Here is a 10110-nt window from a genome sequence, read left to right as displayed (position 1 = left end):
TTGCCTGTGGGATTGCCTCGAGCTTATTCTTCGCCGAAGCGCACGTGCAGACTCGCAAAAGACGGCAGTTAAAAGAGTCCCAAACGCGGTTCCAAATCGACAGCGAATCTAAGGCATAAACGTTTTTCCATTTTTTTTTTTGTAATCCTCCGAAAATGATGAGGAACAAACCTGGAAGAACTTGAAATTGATAAAAAGTGCTCATAGGAAATTTAGAGAAGACGACGAATTCTCCGAAAAGATGAAAAAGACACGCACAGCAAGACATTTTAAAAATCTTTTAGCAGTTAGAAATAGTCACGGCAGGTGAAAGTTTGCAACCGTCCTTTTACCATATTTTTTAACTAAGATCTGCATCTAAGAACGTTTGTAAATACAAATTGTTAGTTCAGATTTATTTTTTACAACTGACAAAAATCAAACTGATCGTACTATCTCTCGTAACAAGAAGCCGTCCGTATTTTTAGGAAGTAGCTTAGTCTAAACTCCCCACAAAGATTCGAAAATCTACACTTTTAAATGTAAATAATTTTAAGCACCAACTTTTATCTGTACTAACTACTATTTGTTCTGTTAAACAATTCGTTTTTATAAACTCTAGATACGAAACATTCCATCATCACAAATCAATGCCAAATTAGAGCGATAGAAGGAATTATCAGCGTTAATTATGAAACGAAAATTATCACTGCTAACGATTACTTAAGTTATCTTTTATTTTTATAATTTTTTTATTTTAAAATTCTTTTAGTTTTTTTTTCTTTTCGAGACTTAGGGAAACTTTTTGCGAGTGAAACCCTGAACGTCAAACTTGCTGCCTTAAATAAGATAAAACCGCATAAGCGCAACATAAGTTAAAATGCCTTACAAGTGCCTTTATTATGCGCCATTAGGGTAAGAATCTCTAAATTCTATGAATCTCGAGGATCGGAATATGATTTATTGGAAAAATAAATTCTTTAATTTTCGTTGATTGACGTTTTCTGTGGAGCCCCGACTGGGGCAATTTTACATTCGCGAATCAATAAACATTTACAATCGAAACTTTTAGGTAAGTGAAACAAATGAATTGTTTTTTCATACGATGACAAGACCCTTTTCTCAAAATTTCAGTCTCGGAATTTATAATCGGAATCTGAAACAAGACGGAAAATTTAGAATACAAATACCAATACATTTATGACGACTGTGTTCTGTATTCAATTTGCAGAATCCTAATTCGTAGCGAGATTTTCATACATTTTGTTTTAGATTTGTACCATGAAAGGCTCTGGACCGGCTGGAAAGATACTGTTTGAAATATTGTAGACGTTTACCTTCTCTGTAAATTTATGAATCGAAATTAATAAATATACTGAGTCGGAGTTTTTTTCATTCAATCGAAAAAGTTTAGAGAAAAACACAAACAAAAATTTGATAAACCTTTCCAAAATTCAAACATTTGTAAGAGCGAAAGTCACCCTGTAGAAGATGGGAATTTTATCACCTTTCGTTTTAGATATTTTTCCAATTTTAGATCGAAAGTTACACCACTTTTCGTTTTGTTTGATATAGATTCTATGCAAGTTTGTTGCATGCATGCTTCTGTTCAATTTGTTTCATTTATTCAAAATTTGGATTATTTTTTATTATATATTTATTATATTTTATATTTGTTCCGATCGAATTTCCAGCTTATGTATACACATTCGTAACGGATAATTTCTGCAAAAATTTTCTAAAACGGCAAGTGAAATTGAACAAATTGTTTCAATCACCGGAAAGTATCATTAAGAGTGAAAAGTAAATAATAACGAGTCAAAAATTATTTTCATTATAATTAACGTTTAAAATGTTGATGGAAATAATTTTGCATGTTACCAAGAACGGAAGAATTTTCTTGTTGGGCTGTAAAAATTGAAAGGCAAAAGGTTGAAAATTAATCGATAAAAACAGAAAAAGAGCGATGACTGCACACTCTTTTTTATGTTTTTATCGATTTATTTTTTATTTTCGTGTGAAGCATTTCCATGATTGGCTCAAAAAAAGGAAGAATAAAAGGTCAAAAGTGTGAATTATAGACTAACTAAGAAAACTGTGAATACAGTCGCTACGTCACATTTTTCTTTACTAGTCTTGCCACACTTTTGACTTTTTTTCATTCAAATTGTTTAGCCAATCAAAAAAAAATCATGCGTGTTTAATATGCAAATAAATTTTTATTCGTAAATTTTAATGAAAATAGTAAATTCAAAATAAGCCAATTATAAGGTCCACTAACTTTTATTAAAATTATCAGGATTATGCAAACACTAGTTTTGACGTAGATGGTTTTGATGATACATTTCGACAAAAAGTTTTATAAAATGCTTCATAAAGATGCTGTAGAATTTCTTTTGGAAGGCAACTTTATAAGATGTACTGCTAGTTTCATTAAAAGCATATTTTTCAAAGGTTTAGTTCTGCTAATTATTTCCTCATCTAAAATTGCTTTGAAATAACTAAATGAATTTTGAAATTTCAGTTTTGGGTCAACTCATAAACTTTGCACGTTATCTAGTTAATTTGGATTGGGTGGTCCACGTTTCCCACAGTTTTTCAAAATCTAAAAAAAATTTGTTTTAAAACAGTCAGAACTTGGGAATGTAATGTATTTTAAAAATAAAAAAAAAATGCTTGATACCTTAAAAATATAAAAAACCTTTCCATTTATTTTATTCTTTTTTTCTTTTATAGTAAAGAATTTTTGAAGCAAAGAAAAAAGTAGCCCATGATACCCCACTCTCCCCTAGAATTTTAGTTTTTAAAGCAACAGGTATACATATTTAAAATTAAAACGTTAATACACGCTTTGGATCGAATGTTAAAAAGGTCCACAAAAACAATAGCTTACCAAAGAAGCATTCAAAAAATTCTTAAAAATTCTAAAATATTAAATATTTAAAACTCTCTGGGGGTTTATAACACTTAAGATAAAAAAAAAATTTCGATAAAAGAAAGATACTTTTTTTTTCCTTCCATAAAATATACTGCATATTCATTTATCAGACAGAAAGGAAAAATTAACGGATGAGTCGTTGATGAAAAGAATACATTTTTGAAATCGTAATGCATCAATGTCGTTACATCCAACTATTATTCAAGCATTCATCTATTCGATGATCCTCATTTTCTTTATTTATGCAATAAAATAAGAAGCTCGCTCCAGAAAGCCTTAGAACCTGTTTAAAAATAATGAATGAAAATTTATTGAAACCTGCTAATATTTTATTTACGAGTTTTGAATTGGTTCTATTTATTTTCCAAGAGAATGAATAATTAAAGTTTTTTTCGAGGTGTAATCCGTTTTAAATTACGAAATTAAAAAAAAAAAACTCTTCATTCTTATAAATTATTCATTCCATTTTAAAATCTGAGTTTTATTTTCTGTTTTTTTTTTTAAATTAGAGTCTTGTTATGAATTCTAACCTGAATGACTGATCCAAGTTCTGTGATCTCCGTCGCCATTTTAAATTCCAAGATGGCGGCTACCACTCAACTTGAAAATACTGTAAATGACTGAAAATCACATAAAATCCTTACAATATGGGTATAAGTTAAAAGAGATGAACCAGTAGAAGTCGAATTTCGTTACCTGACGCCATCTTAAAATCCAATATAGCGGCTTTCGCTTAACTTTAAAATGTTGGAAACGACCTAAAATCGTATGAAACCCAACAATATTGGTATTGGGTGAAAAGGCTAAACGAGTAGAAGTCGAATTTCACTATTTGATGCCGTCTTGAAATCCAAGATGACGGCTTTCGCTTAACTTTAAATGCTGTAAATGACAAAAAATCGCACTAAATCGCCACTATATGGGTATTGAGGGAAAGGGCTAAACCAGAAGAAGTCGAATTTTTCCTTTCCGACGCCATCTTGAAATCCAAGATTGCGGCTTGAGCTGAACTTTAAAATGATGTAAATGATTGAAAATAGCATGAAACCCTAATAATATGGGTATTGGGTGAAAGGGCATTTTGCTGACCATAATAAAGCTAAAATTGTCACTTAGGATCTCATCTTGATTTAACATTGTTTTTTCCCTCCTGATTGGAAACGTTTGTTAGATAGCGACAAAATCTTATCTGATACAGAGGCATGGTGTAAATATTATAAGTTTTTGCCTTGTAGAAGGTCAATAGAAAATATTTTCAACATGTTTGGTTTTTCAAAACTCTGTTATATACTCAAAATTGAAGAAATCTATTCAATGACGTACAAGATTAGATTGCAGTTCATAAATAGGTACCCATATGAAAATTTCTTTAGTTTCGACACAAAAGCTTTTAATATGCAATCCTATCATCCTGCGTAAATCCAAACCAGCAGTGCTTTACCCATACCAGCTAGCTGAGTTGAGATTTCCCGTATGTTAACACCTCCCCCGCAACACCGGGTTGTCGGGTTCATTCGCACATTTTATCAGCTGTTATTATTATGCCATGCTCAGGCTGGTTCTGGATGCTGGTCCAGTTGATGCTACGCACTGCCTTTCGCCATAAATTTCCATTAAAGCCGGGTCTTCTCGCTGCCAGGTTTCTGGCGGTTGCTGCAGATAAGGATAAAATATATGTATGTCCTCTTGCGTATGTAAGCCACACTGCGCCAACCGTTAGAAAATTTAGCAATTGCAATTGAGATTGCTATCAGCTGGGTGGGGAATGCGAACGGATAAAATTGGACACGTTTGATTGAATGATGATTTTGCATTTTGTTCTTCTTTCAGGTTTCTTGCAACTGATAGGGTGTCTTGGTGCCTTACGACTATCGGAGAAATTACTAAACGCTTACTGGTTGCTCTTACTGCTACTTTTGATAGGGGACGCAATGTTGGGCATATTTTGGATGTTCAAATTCGACAAAGTGATGAACGACCTGCAGCCGATGCTGAAGTAAGTATATCTTCTGTTAGTTTTATGGCAACACATATGACATAATCCACTGTTATTGGATGAGAAAGATTATCATCAGGATAAAGTCGATTTACTGACCACAGATGCTCAAAAAAGCACCGATAGAGAACATAGACTGATTCATGTTCCGGAAGAGCTCTTCTCAAAAACAAAACAAGAGAAAAACTAACAGCAAGGCTAATCCCCAGATCGGTGTTCGTTTTCGAATTAGCATCTTTTAGCATACTCAAATGGTTCAATTTTCATGAATTACGGCACACCCCCTCATTCTTCTACTGTGCTAACAATCGATTTCGGGTAACATTTTCCGAAACACACAGAGCTTATCCAATCGGCACACAAACTATTGGATCCGGATGGATCTAGTCCTGTATCCAGAAGAAAGATGCAAACCGGAAGACGAACCGAGATTGGGATGATGCTCTACAGTGTTCTTCATGAATCAGGGTAATCACTTCCAGAGCTGGATGCAACCAATATTGGCCTTGAGGCGGTGCGAGCTTCTTGTTACCCGAAATCGTCATTATCCTGATGGGAAACAGATGGGAAAATTTCACAACCATTTGTGACAAAATGTAACAAAAGTGTAATCAAAAGTTTTTCATCGGCCCTAAGAGTTTTTTTTAGATTGTGTAATTTTATTGTTGGTAGTTTTCCGGTTTTTCCATCAAGTATCTAGGGAATCTGAAAAATTCCATTATCCCCTTCAAATCAATCCCATTATCGGATTAAATTCCTGGAAGCACCAAAAGTAGAAAAATATTTTATAATTAAAAACCCTCTGAGTCACGATTCACTGCGGAATAACCAGCTCCGGTAATCGAACTTCCCAATCTAGACCGGAAGTGATACCCAAAAAAAAAACAGTTACCAACATTTGAGGGGAGACCCACTATTGATTGCTCTTTTTATCTCTTCCCCTTGCTTGCTTGCTTGCTTCCTGGATTCTTGTCAAAACACAACCCAACAACGCCGATTCCAATCACTTCCCGGACCCCGGAAAAACCCTCAGAGCCCGGCTGGCCAATGAATATGGAAATTCGATGGAATTAACGGAGCTCTGGGACCGGTTGCAGAACGAGGGACGATGCTGTGGCGTTTCCGGAACACAAGTGAGTATTTTTCTATCATCATCATCATCATACGGTATCGATATCGGTTTTTGACACAATGTGCAGCTATTTGGGAGTTTTCAAAGCGAGGGGGGAATGGAAAATCGATAATTCCATTATCGGTCGATGCAATACAAGTTAAGCGACGAATGGACGGGTAAAACCCCAAACATCAAATCCACATTCACATGAGGAGAAGATTATCTGGGATTGGAACATCATTGCCATCAGACCATCAACATCAGCTGAAATCTGAACTTCACATTTTGCTAGTATTATTTTGTCGTCAAACAGTTAAGTTGAGGTCATCTGATTGGCTTTGGGACAGAGTGTTATATGGATTGTTGAGATTTTCAGTTATAGCATGGAAGATAACGGAAAAGAGAGCTTAGTTGGGGTTTTGATTTGATCACTTGAACGAATGCAGCAATTTGGTGCACTAAACAGGTAGAACGTATCTTGACTTTACTGATCCAAGAAAAGTCAGTTTTACGTAAATCAATAAACGCAACTAATGATTACGGAAAGGGTTCTAAAAATCTAGAGGAGGGATGAAAAATGATTGTCGTGCTGCAAAACGTACAACGTCGTGCTGCAAAACGTAAACAAAAAATAAATTTCTGTCTTTCTGTCTGTTCCCTTATAACTCGGAAACTACTAAACCGATTTGCTTGAAACTTGACAGGAGAAGTCTTTGATGGCCGGGGAAGGTTCCTATAAAACTTTGAGACCCCTTTCATTCTCTGAAAGAATGGGGAGGAGCCTCTTAAATAGAAGAAACATATTTATATATTAACTCGGAGAACCGATCGAGCAAATTCAACCAAATTTGGTATTGGAGTGTATTTGGTTACGAGGAAAGTTCCTAAACAAAACTGGTTTGGTACCCCTTCCTCCTTCCAATAGCGGGGGGGAGGGAGGGGGAGGGCTCTTATACAATTTTTCGTACAATTCAAGAACTAATCAAGCAAACGGAACCAAATTTGGCATGCGAGGCACATCTTAAAGATAGTTTAAGACTCCTCCTTCCTTCCAGTGTGGAGATAGAAAAGAAGGAAGGGCCTCCCATGCATTCTTTTTGCAAAATTCGAGACCTAATCAAGCCAATGGGACCAAATTTGACATGGGTGGTTATTTGGGTACGTGAAATGTCTCTATGATTGTTTAGGGCTCTCCCCTCTTCGATTGGGAGATACAAAGGGGGAGGGGGTTCTTCTATAAAATGAATCCAAATTTCACATAGGAAGGTATAAAGCTACGAGTCAAGTTTCTACGAAGTGTGAGACTCATCTGTCCTTCCACTTAGGGGATAAGAAGGGAGTAGGTGGTAGAGTAGATTTATGCATTACTCGAGATCTAATCGAACAAAAAAACAAATTTATCACTGAAGTATATTCGAGTACGAGAAATGTTTTTTTTTTGTTTCGAGACTCTCCCCTTCTCCAACGTGAAGAGGGGAAGGAGGGGGAGGTTTGAAAACAATATTTTTGGAACACTTTAGAACTTATTATTTAAATTTAATAACAGAGAGTATTTGAGTAAAAGATTTTTTTTTCTATGATTGTTCAAGGCTTCCTTTCACTGATTCTAGTGGAAGAGGGAAGGGGAGTTCCTATACATTTTTTTTAATAACTAGAGTGCTAACTTAGCAGTTGGTAATAACTTGGGAAAATTTCTAAGATGATTTGGTTCCCCTCACGGAAAAAGAAGAGAGTTGCCATCGTTTGTTATGACAAATTCATCAGCTCATCAAGCTCATCAAATAAATTTGATCAAATTTTACTGATGAGAGTATAAGGGTACGAGAAATGATTCTATGGGGGATAAAAGAGGGAAAAAGGAGTACCACACAATATTTTGTATAACTTGAGAACTTATCCAACAAATGGAACCAAATTTGAAAAAAAAGTATTCGAGTACAAAAAAAAATGTTTCTATTTTTTTAAGGAGAGATTCCATACAGTACAGAGCCGGGAAAGGGGGAGATATCGAATGCAAAATTTTGATGTTTCTCGGTGTGAATTTCTTCGATATGACAGATATAGAGAAGCATGGGAATACTTGATCTCTTTTTCTTATTTTCATCATCTTTTTGGAAAAAAAATTGCTGATTGCCATCTTTTGACATCGTGTAATTTCAAGTTTATATGCTGCAGGGCCGTAGGAAGAACCGACTCATGGGGGGGGGGGGGGGGGGGTTTGGAGACTAATGTTTACCTATTTGTAACGACATGATTATTTATTTTTCAGTACTCATCAATATTTTTCGTATGGAATCGTAACTTAAGAGAAGACCCGAATGCCACGAGGATGGTAAAGTGTCATTAATAGAGCCTTAAAAAAGTAACTTTAGAAAAGTGATCCTTAGCCTGAAGGGTGAGCTAAATTTTTTTTACTGAAACCTCTAGAAATAAAAAATGAATTTTGCTTTTATCGATGGCTGAAATTTTTGAATTTGTTTAAAAGTCTGATAGATCAAAGCTATTTTATTTGAGCATAAAATAAATTCTTTTTAGGGTAGCCTTCAATTTCTTTTAAAAAAAACTTATTCTATACTCAAATCAAACAAGCCCAATGTTCTGAACTCTTTTGCAAACTCCGAGATTCTAACCTTTGATGAAAATCTTAAAAATAAAAATGAAGGCGTTTTTTTTTGTAACATCATCACGTATAAATGGAATGAAGTGAAATTTTCTATCTGAGGGTTTTTCGGGTCAAAGACAGTTTGTATAATACTTTCGATAATCTCACTTTTTATGAAAGAGAGGCCTCCATAAAAAATCAATTTAAAGTGCAATCGAACAATTTTATTGCGATTTATTAATTTAAAGATAAAACGAAGTTTACCGGCTCAGTTAGTAAATAATATTTTTCAAAAAACATTAAGAGATAAAAAATTTCGGATCGAAATTGCTTGATGCATGCTTGAACTAAATTTATAATTTTAGTATGAAATTGGGCTTTAAAAAAACTGTAATATTGATAATGTTAAACAATACACCGAGAAAATAAAGAATCTGGTGCAGATTTTTTGGGTGATGATTAGGTACATGTTTCTTAACCCTCATCCGCATTAGATTTCATTACCCTAATCAGCACTTGTGGTGTCAATTTGACACCACAAGCTCAAATCGTTATAACTTTTGGCGAGTTAGACCGATTTAAACAAAACTTACATCAAAAGAAACCTTGTAATGTCAGTGAAATATGTTAGAACATTATATATAGCTAAAGTTACTAGTTTTCTCGTTATTCAGCATGAAAGAAAAAAAATCCGAAAAAACATGCCTCACGAAAACTGCTGTAGTTCATATGTTACACGTCCAAAAAAATATTTGCCTTATGCATATGAAAGCTGAAGTTAATGCCTACATCATGAAGACAAGAAATATTTTTTTAATTTTTTTTTAATGAAATGGTCACAAAAAGTTCAAAAAAGTGGTCTAAAAAACCTACTTTTCATTTGATTGCTAGTAAGTACTGTTTGAGCGATGGTAGAGTTTTGAAAAAAATATGACTACAAAATGTATTAAAATTCCAACATTTTGCTGTCTTTAGATTTTTGATGCAACAAAAATTGAATTTACTGGAATTTTTCAAAGTTCACTACTTTGCGCGATTTTTTTACAAATTGAAATTTCATCTGTTTTTGTGGTCCACCGTCAGGTTGTACCCGGATTATCAGTGCTTTTACTTTGTTTGGACCAACCAAGAGTATATTCATTGGAAAGCACATTTAATCTGCATTCTAGTGAGGTGCTGCAATTCACGCTGTGAGATTTCACAAAAATATGAAAATTATAAACATAAAATCATTCCTGAATTTCTAGAACTACAAGCACCTCGTCCAGCAAAACGTGTTTGTTTGCTCTCCGAGTAGGTAGGGGAAAGGTTTCTAAAATGGGCCTATCGGGTTAAATGACCCTACGGCCGTTTGACGAAATGGTTGACAAGACAACATATCTAATCAATGCATATTGAGCGAAATATGCTTAGAACATAAGGCAAGAAAGAATTTCATGAATAAACCAACTCAAAAAAATTAAAAAAAATCATTTAAGGGT

The sequence above is a fragment of the Uranotaenia lowii genome, chromosome 3, assembly GCF_029784155.1.
Source record: "Uranotaenia lowii strain MFRU-FL chromosome 3, ASM2978415v1, whole genome shotgun sequence".
Taxonomy (NCBI): domain Eukaryota; kingdom Metazoa; phylum Arthropoda; class Insecta; order Diptera; family Culicidae; genus Uranotaenia; species Uranotaenia lowii.
Note: the sequence above shows the minus strand (reverse complement) of the source record.